This window comes from Macrobrachium rosenbergii, chromosome 28, assembly GCF_040412425.1.
Source record: "Macrobrachium rosenbergii isolate ZJJX-2024 chromosome 28, ASM4041242v1, whole genome shotgun sequence".
NCBI lineage: Eukaryota > Metazoa > Arthropoda > Malacostraca > Decapoda > Palaemonidae > Macrobrachium > Macrobrachium rosenbergii.
This window is the reverse complement of record NC_089768.1, coordinates 10,657,706-10,680,000: the sequence shown is the minus strand read 5'-3', so window position 1 is coordinate 10,680,000 and position 22,295 is coordinate 10,657,706. Positions and strand designations below refer to the sequence as shown.

The 22,295-nt window shown below is 32.3% G+C and overlaps 1 protein-coding gene across 4 annotated transcripts in view; it reads right to left on the bottom strand.

Annotated features, from left to right (window-relative positions):
• wge (winged eye) overlaps positions 1-21,516 on the bottom strand; it is a 109,444-nt gene extending 87,928 nt beyond the window's left edge. For 2 of the 4 annotated variants that reach the window (XM_067130024.1, XM_067130025.1), the window contains exon 1: positions 20,731-21,457. The gene's annotated coding sequence lies outside the window, so the exon portion shown is untranslated. Of the gene's footprint in view, positions 1-20,730 lie in introns of all 4 variants that reach the window. The other 2 variants (XM_067130023.1, XM_067130027.1) reach the window with 2 other exon arrangements.
• Between the last annotated feature and the right edge of the window lie 779 nt (positions 21,517-22,295).

The following is a 22,295-nucleotide window of genomic DNA, read 5'->3' as shown; positions in this document are numbered from 1 at the left end:
TAATAATAATAATAATAATAATAATAATAATAATAATAATAATAATAATTTAAGACACTTGCTCCTGATACGCCATATGGTAGCAGGAATAAAATCTTATTTCTCGTTAAGTCATTTTTAATTTACCAGTTCAATAATAATAATAATAATAATAATAATAATAATAATAATAATAATAATAATAATTTAAGACACTTGCCCCTGATACGCCATACGATGGCAGAAATAAAATCTTATTTCTCGCTACGTCATTTTAATTTACCAGCTCAATAATAATAATAATAATAATAATAATAATAATAATAATAATAATAATAATTTAGGACACTTGCTCCTGATACTAAGAAATACGTCATATGATGGCAGGAATAAAATCTTATTTCTCGTTAAGTAATTTTTAATTTACCAATTCAATAATAATAATAATAATAATAATAATAATAATAAAATAAATTATAACAATTTAGGACACTTGCTCCTGATACTAAGAAATACGCCATATGATGGCAAGAATAAAATCCTATTTCTCGTTAAGTCATTTTTAATATACCAGTTCAACAACAATAATAATAATAATAATAATAATAATAATAATAATAATAATAATAATATTTTAGGACACTTGATTCTGATACTAAGAAATACGCCATATGATGGCAGGAATAAAATTTTATTTCTCGTTAAGTCATTTTTAATTTACCAGTTCAACAACAACAACAACAATAATAATAATAATAATAATAATAATAATAATAATATTTTAAGACACTTGATTCTGATACTAAGAAATACGCCATATGATGGCAAGAATAAAATTTTACTTCTCGTTAAGTCATTTTTACTTTACCAGTTCAATATAATAATAATAATAATAATAATAATAATAATAATAATAATAATAATAATAATAATAATAATAACAAATTTGGACACTTGCTTCTGATACAAGAAATACGCCATATGGTAGCAGGAATAAAATCTTATTTCTCGTTAAGTCAGTTTTAATTGACCAGTTCAATAATAATAATAATAATAATAATAATAATAATAATAATAATAATAATAATAATAACTTTGGACACTTACTTCTGATACTATGATAAACGCCATAAGACGGCAGGAATAAAATTTTATTTTAGTATAAACACACTATCTTCCAACAATTGCTCACGCCTGCTAAAACCCCGTTCTTCATTCGTTTAATTATTTTAAGAAACAAACATTAGCTTTTATCTTAAAAGACCTAACTCTCGTTGCCCGTATATACCGTACTCGTATTACCACTATGGAATTATCTGGAATAATCAAACTTTTTAAGGTTCCTGAAGAGGACTAAAAGATAACAAATGTTCAACTGCAAGGTAAATGTAACCACAATAATGTTACAGGTTATATATAGTAACCACAATAATTATAAAAGTTATATATAAACAAAAAATCAAAATTGCAGTTAACGAAGATTCACGGGGTAGATACAATGCAGTACGAAAATACAGGTTATAATAATAATAATAATAATAATAATAATAATAATAATAATAATAATAATAATAATGTGGACCATATGCAAATACAGAATGCAGGTACTATTTGCTAACAGGGAAACTGCAGTTAACGAAGATTCACGGGGCAGATACAATGCAGTAGGAAAATACAGATTATAATAATAATAATAATAATAATAATAATAATAATAATAATAATAATAATAATAATGTGGACCATATACAGCTACAGACTGCAGGTACTATTTGCTAATATGGAAAGTGAACGGCCACTCTTATACATAATAACACGTGTAGTACACATAAAAGGGCAGGCATGGGTTAGGTAACCTTAGTGAGCTTAGCTCCGTGTAGGATATAGTAAGGACGCTGTAATATTTCTGAATAGTTAGCCAGGTAATTACCATAACATCATTGGCAAGAGCATATACAACAGGGTATATGTCTAAACAACAACCGGCCATTAATGGGCGCCGATAATATGGCAAATCATAAAAGATCAATAAGGACGAATAGTAATAATATTAAAAATGATTATAACAATATTTTACGTAAATGTGATTGATTGATTGTGGTTGCTGAAAATGGCGTCACAACGTCCAGGGCACTGACGCCGTTACATATTACATGGGAAACTTTAAACAAAAAATCTGAAAAGCTTCATATAAGAAATATCTCTAATATATATATATATATATATACAAAGATAATCGTATCAATATGATATATATATATATATGTGTGTGTATATATATATATATATATATATATATATATATATATATATATATATATATATATATATATTATATATGTGTGTGTGTTATAATATAAACATAAATAATATACTGCATATCTATATGATTTAAATTTGTTTAGGAGGCCCGCCTCCTTCACAAAGACATGACAAAAATGTGAAAGAATTAAACAAGCTTAAACACAGGCGTCAGAGACCATCCATCCGTAAGGAGTGATACCGCTTCTCAGAGAAGCTCCTTTTAGCCTTCCGGGAAAATCCCTCGCTATCCATCCTTTTTCCCCGTCTCGGTGCCGCTGCCCTAAGTCTGTTTTAGTCGCAGGAGACACTGCCAAGCCCAGTCTACCAACTAACTCACGCCTAGTCAAGCCCTTTTAGCTAAATCCACCGGCCGGAGCCTCACCACTACTGTAGGTTTTTTTTTTTTTTTCCAGGCGCAAGTCCCATACCGGTCTTTCTTTATATTATACCTAGACGGGTGAAAAATCCACCCCCCCCCAAAAAAAAAATCAGGACCCAATGGGGGAAAAAGGTCTAATTAATAATGTCGACTTAATCTCCAGCGATACCTTATACTATATTTATAGATATATATAAGTGTGTATATAATATATATATATATATATATATATATATATATATATATATATATATATATATATACTGTGTGTATATACAGTATATATATCTATACATATTTGAAAACAGGTATATTTAATCAGGTTGACTTAATTTCCAACGATACATAATATATATACTGAATATAAATTATATATATGTATATATATACATATTTATACATACACATATAATATATATATATATATATATATATATATATATATATATATATATATATATATATATATATATATATAACCATAAGGATAAATGAACGCCTACAGAACACGAGACAAAATACGAGAAATAAAAAAATAAAAAAAAAAACACAACAGCGGTATTGTCAGTAAAATTGAGAGGCTACGGACGCTGTGATTGATCTCTGGCTCGGATGTCGGCAAAAGGAGAGAAGAAAAGAATGAAGTAAAAGAAAGCGGGGGCTGTGTGTTAAGCCAATCTCTCTCTCTCTCTCCCTCTCTCTCTCTCTCTCTATAGGTGAGTCCTGATCTATTCCAACTCCGAGCAGGGGACGACAAAACCTCTTGCTTGCGATGATGTTTATTCATGAGAAAACTGCATGCATAATGTTAAGGGTATCCCAGTACTACTTGCTGCCTACGTTTCCAGCGGCGCCGACCTCTTGCGCCGACACCGGAACTATCATCATCAATATTACTACTACTACTGATACTGCTACTACTACCTACTATTACTATACTGCTACTACTAATGCTACTACTAACTAATAGTACTACTAACTATAATACTACCTACTATTACTATACTGCTACTACCTACTACTACTGCTTTTACTACTTCTATACTGCTGCTACTAATACTGCTACCTATTACTATATTGCTACTACCGCTACTATTACCATGACTAACAACACAAATTAAAAATTTACATTTTGAAAAACGACAGAATGCGCCATTAACTAAAGATAATTCACTGAAAGTCCATTCACACTTCGGCATCTTGCTAAAGTCAAGCCTAATTGGGGTTTTTTCAAGCCACTCAGGTAGCCAGTTCAAGCAACAAGTATTTTCTTACACCATAACTTAACTGATCACAAGGTATCGCAAAATCGAGCAACTGAAGTTATCATTAAGAAAAAAATTACCGCAAGGATAAAAGTCACATGCCTGAGCAATATATTTATCGAGGTAAAGCATCTAGTTGATGAGAGAGAGAGAGAGAGAGAGAGAGAGAGAGAGAGAGAGAGAGAGAGAGAGAGAGAGAGAGAGAGAGACGGGGGGAAAGATGGGGAGGGGTGATTTTGGCAGCCTGAAATCCAACCCCCTTACATCAAAGTTATTGTTGCACGACACAGGCTGCCTGTTGATTGTGCAGCAATAGTAGCCTTTATATAAGGGTTTGCAAATGTCCTAGCTATATGTAGTTCTGTCTCCGTAAACGTTGATTTTGGGAAATATAAAGAATTTAGTTCAAAATGAAACACACCCTTATATTTGTAAATACCTGACTTATATATAAAATGTTACTTTTACTCTGTACAAAGCCAAATCTAATTCAAAATGAAACACACCCTTATATTTTTTAAATACCTGACTATATATAAAATGTTACTTTTACTCTGTACAAAGCCAAATCTAATTCACATTGTTTTCATACAGGTTTGTATGTATATATGTATGTATGTATATATATATATATAATATATATATGTACGTATAAATACACATATACATTATATATATATATATATATATATATATATATATATATATATATATATATATATATATATATATATATATATATATATATATATATATATGGCTAATGTACATGAAGATCCTAACTGTATCTCTAATATTATTTACAAATTAAACTTTATTTAAAAAAAAATACAACGGGCATAGGAAAAGCATATTTGTAAATGCTTGACATTTCCTAAGGCATATGTTTATGCCTGTAAATAATATGTTTAACTAGTAAATACTTATATTCAGAAAACTAGGGTGGTAAAGGAATTTCTATAATATATTTAAACATAAATATATGAATAAATAAATATTATGCACATAATATATATATATATATATATATATAATATACATATATATGTACATGTATATATACATATACATGTAATTCTAATAGCCACAATGCCCTCTTAACTTCTCGATTTGATATACATGTATGTATATATATATATATATATATATATATATATATATATATATATATATATATATATATATATATATATATATATATATAATATATATATTTCATGTCGTCCCTGTGTAAACTACTTTCATGGCACCAAATAAATGTAACTCATATTAATGATTAAGTATTTCGTGTAAAAATTACCTTCTCCATACATGGCGGACACAAGAGGAAATATAAAAATGCAGATACAGAGCACAAAATATATATATATATATATATATATATATATATATATATATATATATATATATATATATATATACTGTATATATATATTATATATATATGTATATAATACATATATAAGTATACATATATGTAAGTATGCATAGTTTGTGTGTATGATATCATTTCTCACGCAAATACGCTAAACGCCGAACGAATAAAGCTAAAAGGCCGAAGCAATAGGCAGCGCACGACATCCTACACTCCCTTAATTCAGAAAGTGGATTTGGAGAGAGAGAGAGAGAGAGAGAGAGAGAGAGAGAGAGAGAGTCCTCCCAACTAGATTCGGTTGCCATGTCGTTTTTTTTTTTGCTTCGTGTTAGATTCATGAACTGTGTAAATATTACTAATTAAAGCATTACAATCAACGAATTTATGTTAACCTTGAAGGAGTCACGCGAACGTACTATATCATCGCCACAGCAGCAACCCAGCCTGTAATCCGGAAAAATCTGGACACAAACACCCATCGCCGACGCTAAAAACTGCGGTTTATTCGAAGCTGCGGCAAAGACCGCGAGATTCCCGTGCGTGTATGAGTTCCCGGATAAAATAAGGGACAGGGGAGGTGTTTATCCTTTTTCCCCTGTACATTTACTGCTGGTCATCAGGAACTGTTCAAATGATATACAATTCGTCCCTGTTACGAAGAACTGACGTAAAATTTATTAAGAGTTTTTGAGTTTTCAGCCAAAGTGTCTCAGATTTTGATACCCTATAACATATTACAATTTCCGCTGTCTGCGATGTCGCATTTTCCAACCATATTCCCCCAAAAAGGATGAGCTAATTAGAAGGTCTGAATATCAAAATCTTTGAAGCCTATTTTCTCAGAATGGGGGAAAATGGCTTACGCCAGTTCATCAAACTTGGGACGAATTATCAATCCTCAGTTTCAAAGAAACTCGATACGAAATGAGAGCCTAGGTGTTAAAAAAAAAAAAAAAAAAAACACCACTCGATAGAGGACGGAACCTAAATGGTCAAAATCACTCTAAACAATTTCCTTGGTAATCGATCGTCCTCATCTCATCATCATCATCATAATCAATAGCACAGAAAGACTCTTTGAGTATTCCAATGAACCAGAAATCCCTTGCATATGACGGACGCTCACCTCCACATATCAACATTTCCATTTCTAATATTTTTTCTTTTTTTTTTTGCTGGCAAACTTTGAACCCAAAAACATAATGAAATTGAAGGCAGTCAGTGGAAAATATTAGGGGATTTACATTCCGCTTACCGAATTCTGAAATCTCCCTCAATCCCAAAAATAAAATACTGAAAAATAACATACAGCTTACAACTGTAAAAAGTAACAATGACGTGAAAGCTACTATTACCACGTTATACTACTAACATCATATGACAGTCAAACAGTACACACACACACACACACACACACACACACACATATATATATATATATATATATATATATATATATATATATATATATATATATATATATATAATACTGTATATATATATATATATATATATATATATATATATATATATATATATATATATATATATATATATATATGAAACAAATAACACTGTATTGTGCTTCTCACTTAAGTACAGAAGGACCCACAGTAATATATTTAATTATCAAGACGTAATGTATTTGTATAAATTTATACAAACATTATTGATTTCGCCTATCCTTCTGTGGATCAAGGCCACAAATTAGAAATTATATAGATACGCAGTATATATGTATATGTATATATATATATATATATATATATATATATATATATATATATATATATATATATATATGTAAAAATAAATTTTTACAAATACATTTCATCTTGCTAATCAAATAAACTGTTGTGGAATCTTCTGTAAACTATATATATATATATATATATATATATATATATATATATATATATATATATATATATATATATATATCCTAATAACGAGCATATAATGTGTATATAATATCGTAACGGTGGCAATTTTCGAAAATCCCAACAGCCATAAAGTTACGTCAAAGGACAGCCACAGTATTCTCTTTTTTATTTAATCATTTTATTTTTACATTTCGACAATGTGGTGTTGAATCGAAAAGAACTGAAATGAGAGTAAAGACTCGGCAGTAACATAACACGAGATACAAGCAAAAGAAATGTAAGAAAATGAAAGTGAAATGTCAAGAAAAAAAAAAAAAATTTTCGTTAAGAAATAACAAGGACGCGCATTCTGTCTCGTAGGCTACACAAGAAGGGTATCAAGACGGAGAGACAGACAGAATACAGAATTTAGGCCAAAGGCCAAGCGCTGGGACCGATGATGTGGTCATTCAGCGCTGAAACGGAAACTGACAGTAAAAAGGTTTGAAAGGTGTAACAGGAGGAAAACCTCGCAGTTGCACTAAGAAATAATTGTTAAGAGAGGCTGGATAGCAAGATGGAAGAAGAGGACATGAATGGAGGTACAGTAAAAGGAATGAAAGGGGTTGCAGCTTGGGGCCGAAGGGACGCTGCAAAGAACCTTAAGTAATGCCTACAGTGCACCGCGTGAGGTGCACTGAGGGCGCTAACCCCCTACGGGAGAGAAGCATATCAAAACGGAAAAGGTATTGAAAACAGGCAAACAGGAAGTGTCTTGGTGGAAGGCACGAGATCACATCTACCGAACACAAGTCTCCTCTTGGCTCGTGAGACGTCTAAGCGTAGGAGAGATTATACAAATACTCATCGTCTGCTATTTTTAAGACGTTAAACGAAATGAGACAACTTGGGTCATTACTATAGGGAAATAATAGATAGCGAAGATTTATTTGGTTTTATTAAAAACAAACAACAGACCAACTTTTAACATACAGACATACACACACGCATGCATACATATACAGTATACACGTTCACATGTGTTCTTTATTTCTCTCTCTCTCTTTACATACATACATACATACATATACTGTATATACATAGCTATATATATATATATATATATATATATATATATATATATATATATATATATATATATGTGTGTGTGTGTGTGTATATGTGTGTGCGTGTGTGTACGTATGTATATATATTAATATATATAAATAAATAAATATATATAATTATATATATATCTATATATATTCATCTCAAGCCACAAATATATTTAATATCCAGTTCACTATAGGCTACCTCTATAATATCTTGCAACCAAGGGAAATCATTAGCGATAAGCGCTTCATCGTCGGGAAGATTCGAACCGTGACCTCGTCTTAAACTAGGCAAGGATTTTTTTTTTTTTTTTTTTATTAGTGCAGGTGATGAAGCATTTGTCAATTAAAATTCCCCTGGGGTGCAACTTATTCCCGAGGGATAGTGAACTGGATGTTAAAAGATATTTGTGGCTTTATATTTGTGAAAATAAAAATTCACGTGTGTAGGCTATATGTGAAAATGATATTTATATCAGTGGTCAATAACGACAAAAACTAATCAAGGAAACCACATATTTCGGCTTTTTTTTTTTAGCCCTGATAATTGTGATCCAGGTTGAAGTAGATCCAGCCAGAATAGGCTATATGATTTTCTTTCAGGGGTCACGAGTTTCACATCAACGCTAGTTTACAGAAAGAGAAATACACACATACGCACGCGAGCGCATATACATAATATAGCCTATATATATATATATATATATATATATATATATATATATATATATATATATATATATATAGATAGATAGATAGATAGATAGATAGATAGATAGATAGATAGATAGATAGACAGATAGGCTAGATATACTTATATGTATGTATTAAAACCATAGAAGTTAATGATCTAATCACACTTTATTTGCCAGAGTGAAGTGCAATTTATATAGGCTATATATATATATATATATATATATATATATATATATATATATATATATATATATATATATATATATATATATATATATATATATACACACACACACACACATATATATATATATATATATATATATATATATATATATATATATATATATATATATATAAACACTGGTATATATAAGCAGATAAGAACTGACCACAAAATGTATATGGTACCTTTACGGTACATATTCTAAAAACTCCCCTTTTGCTTGTATGAAATCAATATGGCATACCTAACCTTCATTCTAAAATGAACTGGGACCACCTAATTGCAAAATATGTAAAAATTATAAATTTGCAATTTAAAAACTTAAGCAAAAATTATATGGGACCGATGCTTTGACCATTCCGCGATTGAATTAAAAAAAAAAAAAGATTAACAAGCAAGACTAATCAGATTGGGTACTATTCAAGAACCCTGACCCAACATAAGGTAACTTTACCCAATCATCAAGATTCCATGACCTGTCATATCATAAAGCCTTTATATACGAAAACAAGAAGCTAAAACTTTCTCTCTCTTGGAAACAGTAAAATATTACTAACAAGATATTTTTTATTTGTTTTTTCGTTAATATAAGGGAATACTACCAACTTTAGCTCACTGACTCATGTTAAACTGCATCGTCATTCAATGAAAGTTGACAAAACTTTCTAGATAGCTACACATTACACTACCATCTTTAGATAAAGATCTAAGTCGGATCTTTACTGGCATTCAGGCTCTAACTAAAACGAAAGACAATTATCTTAACATGCAATATAATATGCAATGCAAAACCAACAAACTGCAATCACGCCGACGATGATAATTTCTCCAACAGTAAAATTCACAATTTTCTTCGGAGATAGTTTCGCGGATCTTTCGAGACGATTCAAGCAAGGGGCTTTCGGTGGGCGCTGGTCTCGGAGAAATTCTTGCCACTTTCAGAGGATTTTAGATGAAATGCGCTCTAACCTATGAACTTAACGGCCGGGGCGAATCTCTTTGAAAACTTGCCAAGCTTCTCGATAAGCAGACCAACATCATTTTATAATCGGTAAGCAAAGATGCTATGTATAAAGGCACCTGATTGAATTGAATTGAATATAGAATTTAGGCCAAAGGCCAAGCACTGGGACCTATGAGGTCAATCAGCGCTGAAACGGGAATTGACAGTAAAATTTCTGAAAGGTGTAACAGGAGGAAAACCTCGCAGTTGCACTATGAATCAATTGTTAAAAGGTGGAAAGTAAGATGGAAGAAACAGAATATGAAACGAGGTACAGTAAAAAAAACGAAAGGGGTTGCAGCTAAGGGCCGAAGGTACGCTGCAGAGAACCTTCAGTAATGCCTACAATGCACCGTATGAGGTGCACTGAAGGCACTAACCCCCTTCGAAGTGTATAAAGGTAATACTTTATGGAACGCGATGACACAGACAGAACAACAAAATTAATAAAACAGTACCGTGCTTTCGGCAATAATGGCACATCCCCAAAAGACCTACACTACAGGAACACCTGAAGGATTTAAAACAGAAGTATAATCAAGAGGAGAGCACTACCATCAAAACGTAATTTGCACCGATGACAGCTTTTACATTACAAAGCAAAACCCAAGTGTGAATAATAACAATATTACAGAATGAGGTGCTACGTTAAAATAACAGGAGCACGAATATTAGGAGTCAACCCGTCAGGAATGGCGGAAAATGAGTGCTTGCGTTTGGGCTGAAGCTTAAGGTAACCGTGTTCCATAAGTGTGCACATAAGCTACGTTCCCCAGACTCACACGCAAACACATATACAATTAATATCTGTCTATCTATCCATCTATATATATATATATATATATATATATATATATATATATATATATATATATATCAATTGTGTGCATATATATTATATATATACAATACAGTGTGTGTGTGTATATGTATATGTATATATATATATATATATATATATATATATATATATATATATATATATATATATATATATATAATCACTGCTGGGAAAGATATGCCAGTGCAACAAATATGAAAAAAAAACACAACCGATAAATGAACAGCACATTATATTAAATAGCACATTGTATAAAATCATATATATAATATATATCCGACCGAGAAAACATGAGATCGTACGAATTTTCACTGACGCACGTCTCTCCTTCACAATATTGTATAATCAAACACAAATTCTGCTGGACGGTTATCACAAATGTAAAATGAGCAAAGAAACACATTTAGGAACACCCACAATGCGCGCTTGAAACCTTGGAAGATGAATCTCTCAGCCAAGACTATTTTTTTTTTATTTGTCAAAGATTACCGTAAGTCTAGCGAATACACAAAATCCCGCAAAACGAATATAAATTCTTTATGAGAAAAAAGAAGTTTCATTTATTTCACACGCGAGTTCATAACATTTTCCCGTTGGAGTGAAATTGAGCAATACGGTATCCTACGCAGAGCAATACGGTATCCTAGGTAGAATGTATACGACGGCTTATCACTTAACATCTTCCAGATAACAACAAAGTATGATACATTCACGGTCGCTGAATTTCTCTTGATACACTAAGGTAAATCTGCAATCGCCTGTAACCGCGAGATTTTTAACTTTCGCGTGATGTATTCATAAATATATAACAATTGAATCTTGACGCGCAGACTGAAAAAGTTTCCTTATGTGACCGGTATTATTATTATTATTATTATTATTAGTAATACAATTTATTGACATGACTATGGATTTTGATGAACATTACCATTATTATAACTATTCGGCGGCGGAGGGCTGGTAATCAGTCAGCCTGATATATTATTATCGTTATTATTATTATTATTATTATATATCGCCTAAAATGGGCACCCAACGAGAATTCAATTTAATCTTGCCATCACCATACGCAATAATATGAAAAAAGAAACTCTTGTTGGAAAACAGTTAAAAAAAATTATTTGGGCAGCTACCACAGTCTTTTTAAGTCGGATTAAGTTAACTAACCAGCTGTGTGCGTTAAAATAGGTAAACACTAATTGATGATTGCTTTTATCTATAAATAGAAAAAATTTTTAAATTCCAAAACACGTTGGAATTAGATTCCATTTATCATTCCGTCAATAAATTTGAACTGCAGCTTCAAGGTTAAGTTCAAGAAAATTACACCTATTTCCAGAAAGGCGGAATCCGAGAAAAATATATAAATTATAAATAGGCAAAGAATAAAGACAGGCGATTCCTTACCCTGTCGAGAATTCCATCAAAGCTTCAAATGCAACATACCTTTATGCACGAAATGTGATAAAATTCACTAATTCGATATTTGTGCGTATATAACTGTTGAGCGTACAAGATAACCTTTTTCATTAGAAGTAAGTACTGTATGTGTATTATATATATACTGTATATATACATATATATATATACACACACATAATATAACGAACAAATGGAATACCAACTCAATCGCATAATTCCTATGAAGACGCTGTAATGCCAGTTTTAATAACCAAAACTCAATCAATCAATTTAATTCCTACGTGAATCCACGGCTCAAAACAAAATTGCAGCTTCACCAACAAAACCCTATTTTATTCAAGAAAGACACGAAGTGCCGAGGACGTAATATTATATAAAAAAAAATAAAAACAAAGAAAATTCTGTTTGGTGGTGAAGTGCCTGAGATGCTCCATTCTTTTCGCCCTTGTCCGAGACTGCGGAAAAGGAGAACTTTCATCATTTGTTTTTATTTGGATTCAAGGTTCTCAGGCCTCTCATGTCTTCAAGTGGTGGGAAGTAGGCTCTAATATGTATATATATATTATATATTACATATGTGTGTGAAGGTGGGATCTGTAAAAAATATTTATGTTCTAATTACTACAAATACGACTTATCCAGATCGACTGAGCATAGTTATAACAATAACCAAAAATATAATCGTACTGAGCTTCATATAGGAAATAATAAATGGATTACATACAACCGTCCAAAATCCCTGGTTAGGCAATAATCGCAACCAAGATGAGAAATTCTGTTATATGGTATTACTGGACACCATTACTTTCAAACATTCCTCACCCTCACACACACACACACACACACACACACACAGAGAGAGAGAGAGAGAGAGAGAGAGAGAGAGAGAGAGAGAGAGAGAGAGAGAGAGCAAACCTTTCCGTTGCCAGAAATGAAATTATCCGCTTGCAATGAATTTACCAAAATTATCGTTTTAACATGCTCATCCTCTTCTCTTACCTCTCATTTTCGTTTATCAATCTTTACTACAGCATCTTACATTTGCCACCTGACCGCTAAATAGGGGAGAAGTTTAAGTATTATTGGCAGCCCGGTCTTGCCATACGGTAGCCTGGACATAGTTTTTATTGTTATAATAGAAATATACAGTCAGAGCACTAAAATAATTCTGCAGAACAAAGTTCACAGAACAGAGGCTCAACAAAAGCCTATATTTGATAATTCGATTATTTTCAATTCTCAGGAAAAATGTCAAAATTAATCTCGGTCTTATGGCAACACTTACGGCCACATCTATTTCCCCTGGCCAAGACCATGACCATTATAGGTACAAGCATCGTAAAATGTGCATTTGGTATCCATCACTTGAGAATACACTTGAAGTGAGCATCACTTTTCTAGAAAATTAAAAATACTTTTAAATATCAGCGAATTGCTATAATCCTCCTTACAATGAAGGACACCGAAGTTCATGTCAGCAATCGACGTTCGAACACACGCTTCATCTGTCCTGGTGGTTCGCTCGATACTCAAACGGACAAGCGTGGTCTCTTTTGTTGTAATGGTGTCGATCGTGCTTTTGAAGAAACCCTAACTTCTCTCTTCTGTTTAGACGATTTTTCAAAACAAGTGCACTACGAAAATCATAAGCGGTGTTACAAGTATGTCTAAGGAGCAGCAAATGGAAAAAATTCAGCTGAAATACAACAGTTTAGTTAGGATAATGTGGAATTTAAGATGATAATGATAGAAGGGGACTGCCAAGTTCAAGCCATGAGAGGCGTTGCCAGTTAACATATAGTAAACAAGAATTTCGGTTGTCAAATTGATGTACCTGGCACGATTTTTCCACAGAAGTAGTGATACGGTGTGATTTACTAATTTCAGAATATCAAACGGATTAAAGTAAGTGGAAATTGTGGCTACAAAATATACAAATAAGCAAACGTGACGTTTGTTCGTGGACGAGTGGACGGCGCCCGTACCGTAGTTGCTAGATACCACCATTGAACAGAACTCGACTGCATCTACCAGAATTGCAGTGAGGAGCTACATTCCTTACCCTTAAGTAAAGAAAAAAAATGTATGTTCGCGTTTAGCAGTATAAATACCTCCATTTATAAGTATTTGTGCATACACGATGTGAAACTATACCAAAATATGAACCGGTAACTTTCGCATTTATTAAACAAACACACAAGTGCATTAGCCGTTGTCTAATTCCAACACGGCGTTTTACACGCATTTGCATTACACATTTATTCACTGCGTACAGCAACCAGTATGTTCAAAAGTGATCTGCTTTACATGGCAAAAATGAGCGTGCACGATAGGTGAGATCCAATATGCTCAAAATTAAATAATAATAATAATAATAATAATAATAATAATAACAACAACAACAACAGCGGGTAAGAACCTAAAAGGCATAACGGGACAAATAATAATTTTCCAAGTGTCTGCTTTAGAAACATGCAAAATATAAAAAACGCCTTAGATGTGGGCAAAACAAAACACCAAATCAGTCTAAACTTCCAACAGATTTTTTTCCTTTCATATTCCGGAAAATGACAAAGCGTGGGAATAATTATATATCTACGAGGAAAACGACGACTGAATGAATACATGTTTTCCAATCTCCTTTAATGAAGTAGGAATGCATCTCGGTACATTTTCAGGAAAGTGATGGAAATTCACCAGCTTAAATTTCACAAATATATATATATATATATATATATATATATATATATATATATATATATATATATATATATATATATATATACTTACTTAGCTCTATTCAAATACCGTATTAGACTAACTCCGTATTTACGCATGTAAAATTATTAAATCCAAACATTTCTTACGATGCAAGTTAACCCTTGACATACATAATTAGTTAATTAATAAGTGGTCATTTTTTTTATTATCAAATACAAAAATCCTATACTGCGTCACGTGTAATTTAAGCAAGAAAAAATACGGCGAGATAATTTGGAGTCTTGAACTAAAATTATTATTTTGCATATTTTCTTTATTAAAAAAATGTATTATCATCTATTATGATCAAAGTGTGTGTGTGTGTGTGTGTATATATATATGTATATATATATATATATATATATATATATATATATATATATATATATATATATATATATATATATATATATATATATATATATATATATATCAGCCTGTTGGGTGCATGTACATATACTAGCATGGAAAGCGTCTTTTTAGCAGTTAATAATTTTAATACACATACCTAATGGATGTATATATATATATATATATATATATATATATATATATATATATATATATATATATATATATATATATAATTTTTCTACGGAAGCTGGAATAAACTTAGATGCGCCGGCGATTTTTACTGACTATCGGAAAGACAATTCCCGCATTTAGGCTAAATGAAATTACCTGGAACAGATTCAGTAAGGTAAGAGGAGACATGTTTATGCATACATAAAAAAATAATCTATTTAGGAAGACGGGATAAGAATGTTCAAAATATTTGAGATAACTGAAGGATTATTCTGTGGTTCATCGTAATAATAATAATAATAATAATAATAATAATAATAATAATAATAATAATAATAATAATAATAATAATAATAATGCGTACATGAAAAAATATTAGACCTAGTGAGATGTTGCATTTTTTTTTTTTTTTTTTTTTTGCGGATAGCCTGGGCTATCCGCAAATTTTACTTTCAGAAATGTCAGTGAGTAAGAGGAGGGAACAGCATGTCGGTAATGGGTGCTCAATTAAGTTACTGTAACATACACTATGAATGAGAATATCTATACACAGTATTTACGTCAGGAAGTCATTCACGAAGCTCGGTTCGCAATGCGACGTTAAATGCTAATTGCTTTCATCACTAAATACAAAAGAAAGGGGGGTTGGGGGGAATAGGCAGTATCTTTTATCAGACTGCAGGTAATTTATTGTTCAATGTAATTACCTACACTCAAAATCGATTCCGAATCAATTTCTAAAGGATTTTTTTTTTCTTGCAATGGCATCTGATCTACGCTTGCTAATCTGTTTTGTGAGGGCGAGAAAGTTGGTTTGTGTGAGGAAAGCGTGAGAGTTACCAAAATACATACTTTCGCCTTTTCGGTGACAGGGAAAAGACACACGTAATTTTGTCTGTACAAATGGATAACATTATACATTGTCATTAGGTGCGCCTGTACAGTACATATCAACAGTATGGAGAAACAAATCCAGTTATGCATGGGTACACAAATTTAAAAATAAATCTTTTTAAATACATACTTGTGGGTTTCTCCATTTCAAGACTCATGCTACTGTGAGTATATTTTTAAAATTAATACCAACAGTATATTCATTACCGGTTTCTCATAAATGTAGATTAGCATTTCTGGACGCGAGCTGACAATGTTTAGTTTTATTTTTAAAGCGTCTTAACGCGGAACTTTAGACCTGGAGTGTCACAGATAGAGAGGTGGCGAATGCCTATGTGAAAATGAAAATGCAATGATGAATAAATAAATCCTATTAGATGTTCGAGAATGATTTATCGCTGACACGATGATTAACTAATCGCCTGTATTTTATTCACGTCACGATTACTAATTCTGCAGTTTTTATCTTCAGTATTTATTCATTCTCTTTTCTTTTTTTAATAAGTGAGATCTCTTCTTTCTGTATTTCCCTTGACCTCCTCTTACTTCTTCCTGATGAACATAATATTCTTTGGAAACTTGAATTTCAAGTCAGTGGTCCCTGTGGTGGGCTTGTTCATATGAATAGGGTTCATCCTCCGAATAATAATAATAATAATAATAATAATAATAATAATAATAATAATAATAATAATAATAATAATAATAATAATAACAACTGAACTTCACATCCTTAACCAGCATTGCTTTAGATTCACTGGAATCTCTGGGAGCCGAACTAGACAAATTTTAAACGAAGCAATCAGAGATTAATGATATGCATATAAAAGATTAACAAATTCCACGCAACGCTGAAAAATAATAATGAAATAAAAGCAATACTTCGCAATATTTTTAACCTTCAGAGGAATTTTACTTCGGAATTAAAAGTAAATTATGCACTTACCATTACCGACCTCTGACAGAAATAGTTCACTAGTACCCCAACAGCACCATGAGCGATAACACTGTAAATTAGATGGTCTCTGATAACATTCTACACCAGGGTCAAAGTTCCTTGCTGAGTTTTCTCTGTATTCTTTATCTTTGTTAATTCCTTAATTTTTTTTGCTTGCTAATTTTCAATCACCCTCGCCTGCATATGCACACATTTATGTAAGTACAGGAAAAGCGGTATATACATGAAAATTCTAATAATTTCACATTTAGCTATACATGAGAGGTAAACGGAGATAATCAGAATACATCTAACATGAACGGCGTGTGAATGTAACAGTTAAATTCAACTTTTCAAATTTAGGCGGCAGAATTGAAGAAATGCAGACGGTACCAAACGTAGGCTATATGAATCACATATATGGAAAAAAAAAAGTGAAATGCATTTTGACCTCTGGAATCTAAAACCGTGACTAAGGAAAACTGAAAATATATTTGACCACAGAAACAAGTGAATACATAACGTATTACAAGGACTAAATAAAATTTAGGAAACCTCACCCACAAACATTAAACTGTATATTTTTTTTATCGCTATACTTCAAAATTCCCGTGCGTAGGTAGAAAATGAATCGAGGAATGATTATGTCATATTCTTTCCATCCGCAGTGGCTTTTCAACAGACAGCCTCCAAGGAACAAAAATTCCTACTACTTTTATGATACAGATTTTCGGGGGCAAAAGACCAACGGTGACAATCTTTTCAGAAAATTTAATTTTCGCGTAGTATTTATTTTGAACACTTGACTATGAAGCGCATTCGGCTGAAAATATGTCTTAGCGGTAATTATAAATTAATAAAAAAAAAAAAAAAAAGGAGATATCGAAATATATACCGGTCGTTCCCCCTCCCCCCCCACAAAAAGTTATTGGCCTAAGAATCCGTCAGATAGGGATAAGGTGACCAAGAAAAAAAAAATCTTTAAAGGATGGTGTAAAAAAAAAGGAAAAAAAAAAAAAAAGAGAATTTACTCAACAACCTTTCGGCAAAAAAAAAAAAAAAAAAAAAAAAATTCCCGAGACACACACACAACGTGAGTTACAAATTAAGGAAATTCTGACGTACCGAGAGGAAGAGGGACGAGATTCCCAACAATCTTAATTCATTTATCTTGAGCAGTGACGAATAACTGTCGAACTGAGACGAAGAAGACCTTGAACATACCGGTATTCTTTTCTTAATCTAGGAAATAAGTGTTATGGTGAATCAAGCCCATAAAATGTTTTCAGTCCTGCTGGAATTCTCAATGTGATTTTGAATTAATGTGAATTTTAACGTCACCGAAAAATGTAAAAAGAAAAAAAAATGCCTTTTCCATTTTGGGAACGTTTTCATTTATTCTGCTGAGCACTTTTATGCACGAAATCCTGTTGATCAGACCAGGACTTTTTTTTTCCCCCAACCTATTTTTGGGAGAGAAAAATCACTCATTACTAATTTAAATTTCTGCATAAAATAATGTTAGCATTTAACATAAAATCACAATTAATATGATTATCAAGATCGATATTAAACTTGTAAGATTTGCCATAAAAACTTACACTGTCGTAGGAACAGAGATATAAAAATCCCCACCTAAATTTTTTTTTTACTTATTTTAATATCGTACTTCCTCTTCCAAATACTGAAGTATGCTTATCTTTTACACGATAACAGTTACTCAGAAATCATACAGATTTCCTGAATAAATAGTTAAAACATAAACACCCATAATATTCTTGTTAAAGACATGAGCTGGCATAACTTTACCATAAATAAAAACTGTAAAAAAATCTCATAAAAGTGGATACACCCAATTCGCTCAAACCTAAACCATTAAGGAAAAATACACATTAAATTAATAACGTTTAAGAAACCGCTCTATCTTTTGGGAGTGCGTGCATCACACGATTTCAAAAATGTCGAATACCTCACATATAACAGTTTTCATATGCTAATTTTCATCCTCAGAATTTTTTTGTAATTGCTGCATTTAATACCAGCCGTAAATTTCTTTTTGTAAAACTTAAATGCCACACCAACTGCCTCTACGGTATAGGTCGATCACGAGTTTTACAAATAAGGACACCGAGGCAAAAAGATAAACTGACGCACCATTTTTTTTTTTTTCGTTTTTTTAAAATAAATTAGCCTCTGCATTTTCTCTTCGGCTGCATCAACACGTGAAAACTTCCGAGCACTTCTTCCCTTGAAAAAATAAATCGTTTGAAAAATATTTCTGTGAAACACCGTTTTATATAAATTACATCACTGTATTTGTAAAGACTGTGTGTATATATATATATATATATATATATATATATATATATATATATATATATATATATATATGTATATATATTTATATAGGCTATATGGATATAATTATATATAATATATATATATATATATATGTATATATATTTATATAGGCTATATGGATATAATTATATATAAATATAAACAGAAATTTTACTTTTTCCAACATGATCTTTATATGTATCACAAAAGCTGAAGAAGCAAAACGAAAAAAATACAAAAGTCCCTGTTTTGCTCATTTTATCTGAAAACATAAAAGCGGATGTTTCCACCATCACAAGAAGCACGCCACTGTGTTCTGTTTACAATTACTACTCTCTTCGAAAACTTTTAGAGTTCAGTCAACACAGTTTTTCGCAAGACGAGCCAGTGTACAAGATATATTTTCAAATTCAGTGCACAAACAAATCAGAATTTAAAAACGCTAAACTGGACGCCAGATAAAATTGAATATTCAGAAATTGTAAAAATTACGTTCTGTTACAGAAGTCAGCTCGAATGCATTTTGGAGGGCTGTCATGCAGATTTTATTAAATATTAAATCAATCTCCTTTTGTTTATTCAATTTCATAGCACAAAATCACTCTCAAGTTCTTTAATATTTCGAAATGATAAATGGCAAAGTAGGCTAGGCCTAATTAAACTCAAGAAAAAAACAATACACTAAACTTTCCTAAATTTCAGGAATTGTACATCACTATCGCACACAAACTCTGTAGCCTAATCAAATGTTCTCCCTAAATTCACAACGAATTCGAAAAATCGTTCGGTTACAGTTCCTGCGTGACTTACCGGAACTCTGGCTTGCGTGTTTTAGCGGGTGTATCCTAGAGTATTAGGCCTATGCATTTTTGGAGATCCTTGCCCAGTTGCTACTAGTAGTATGCTTGCATGCGTAATCCAAGAACTGTTAGAAACCAACACTGGTGCGGCATCGTCCGATTTTATTGTTGGGAAATGCATTTTCCATCTGATCTTCCTAAATTATTGACTTAACAGCGTTTAACGCAATTTCTACCTTTTACAGATTTTCCCAACATTCTAGGCTATATTTGAGCTCATGACTCGTTGACCCACCAGAAATATCACAATACACCTTCGGACTATTAATTTCACTTTTGGCCAGACGAAAGACTAAAATAATTAAAATGCACTTCACTTGTCACTAAAACCATCAAAAGATTAACAACACGACTTCCTTCCTTCCTTCTTCTTCTTCTTCTCCTCAAGTGCACACAGCATGAATAAACCTCTTACACTTAACGTATACAAGCACAAGGTTAAACTAATTCTATATATATTATCACACAATCCGACGAAGTTGAGCCAATGAAACGAACGAACACAACGTAAGAGGAAAAATATCGAGATTCCGGTGACGGCAGTTTTCGTAATAATATTTCTCAACTACTGGTATGTATCGATGATGGTTGATGGTATAAGCGCGAGCGCGTATACTGTGTCTTCTTAGAAGCGCTCACACACAGCGTATTGTTCGACAGGACGTTCAGACCCGAATGACGACGGCGAGAGACCACGGCAAGGGAACCCCGGATTCTCTCTCTCTCTCCCTCTCTCTCTTTTTCTCTCTCTCTGGATTGGTCGGCAGGGTTGAGGTTGCGCCAGCTCCTCCCCAAACCCCCGCTCTCCACCATCTTCTTCCACCACCTTGTCCTCCTCCTTATTTCCCCCTCCCCCCTCCTCTTCGCCTTCACTTCCTCCTCCACCTCCTCCCCCTCCGCCTACTACTACTACTAGAATCACTAGTTTTCCATAAATTCTCGCCTTTTTCCCAGAAAAGAGGAGTAAAAAAATTATTAAGCATAAACAGAGAATCGCGGTGAATTCGCCTCTCCGAACGTCTCTACTACAAATACAGTCCCCTTGAAAATGCTGCCAAGAATCCCATCGATAAACACATCTGTAATTAACGTTAATGTTTACATTGAGAGAACGACAAAGGATCCAAAATTTCGTATTTTCCATCCGCCGTGGAAAACACGACACCGACTCTATTACGCAGCAGAAGAAACGAACGGTACCTCTCCATCCCAGCGGAAGGGTCGTCGTCTTCCAAGGGATTCTCATCTCTCTCTCTCTCTCTCTCTCTCTCTCTCTCTCTCTCTGTTTTGTAGAGGGGTTCTTTTCCCCTCTTTCTGCTGCTCCCCGGCGCAAGCAAAAACTATCTTCCCCCCAATTAAATAGCGTAAATAAGATGAGACTGCTAAAAACCGAAATGAAATTGAAGAAGACGGTAAAATATGAGTGTGTGCATTTCCTGAGCACTGCACGTATCGGAGAATACTGAAGAGCATTAATATGATAGTTAATTGGTTTACACGGAGATCGATCGAACG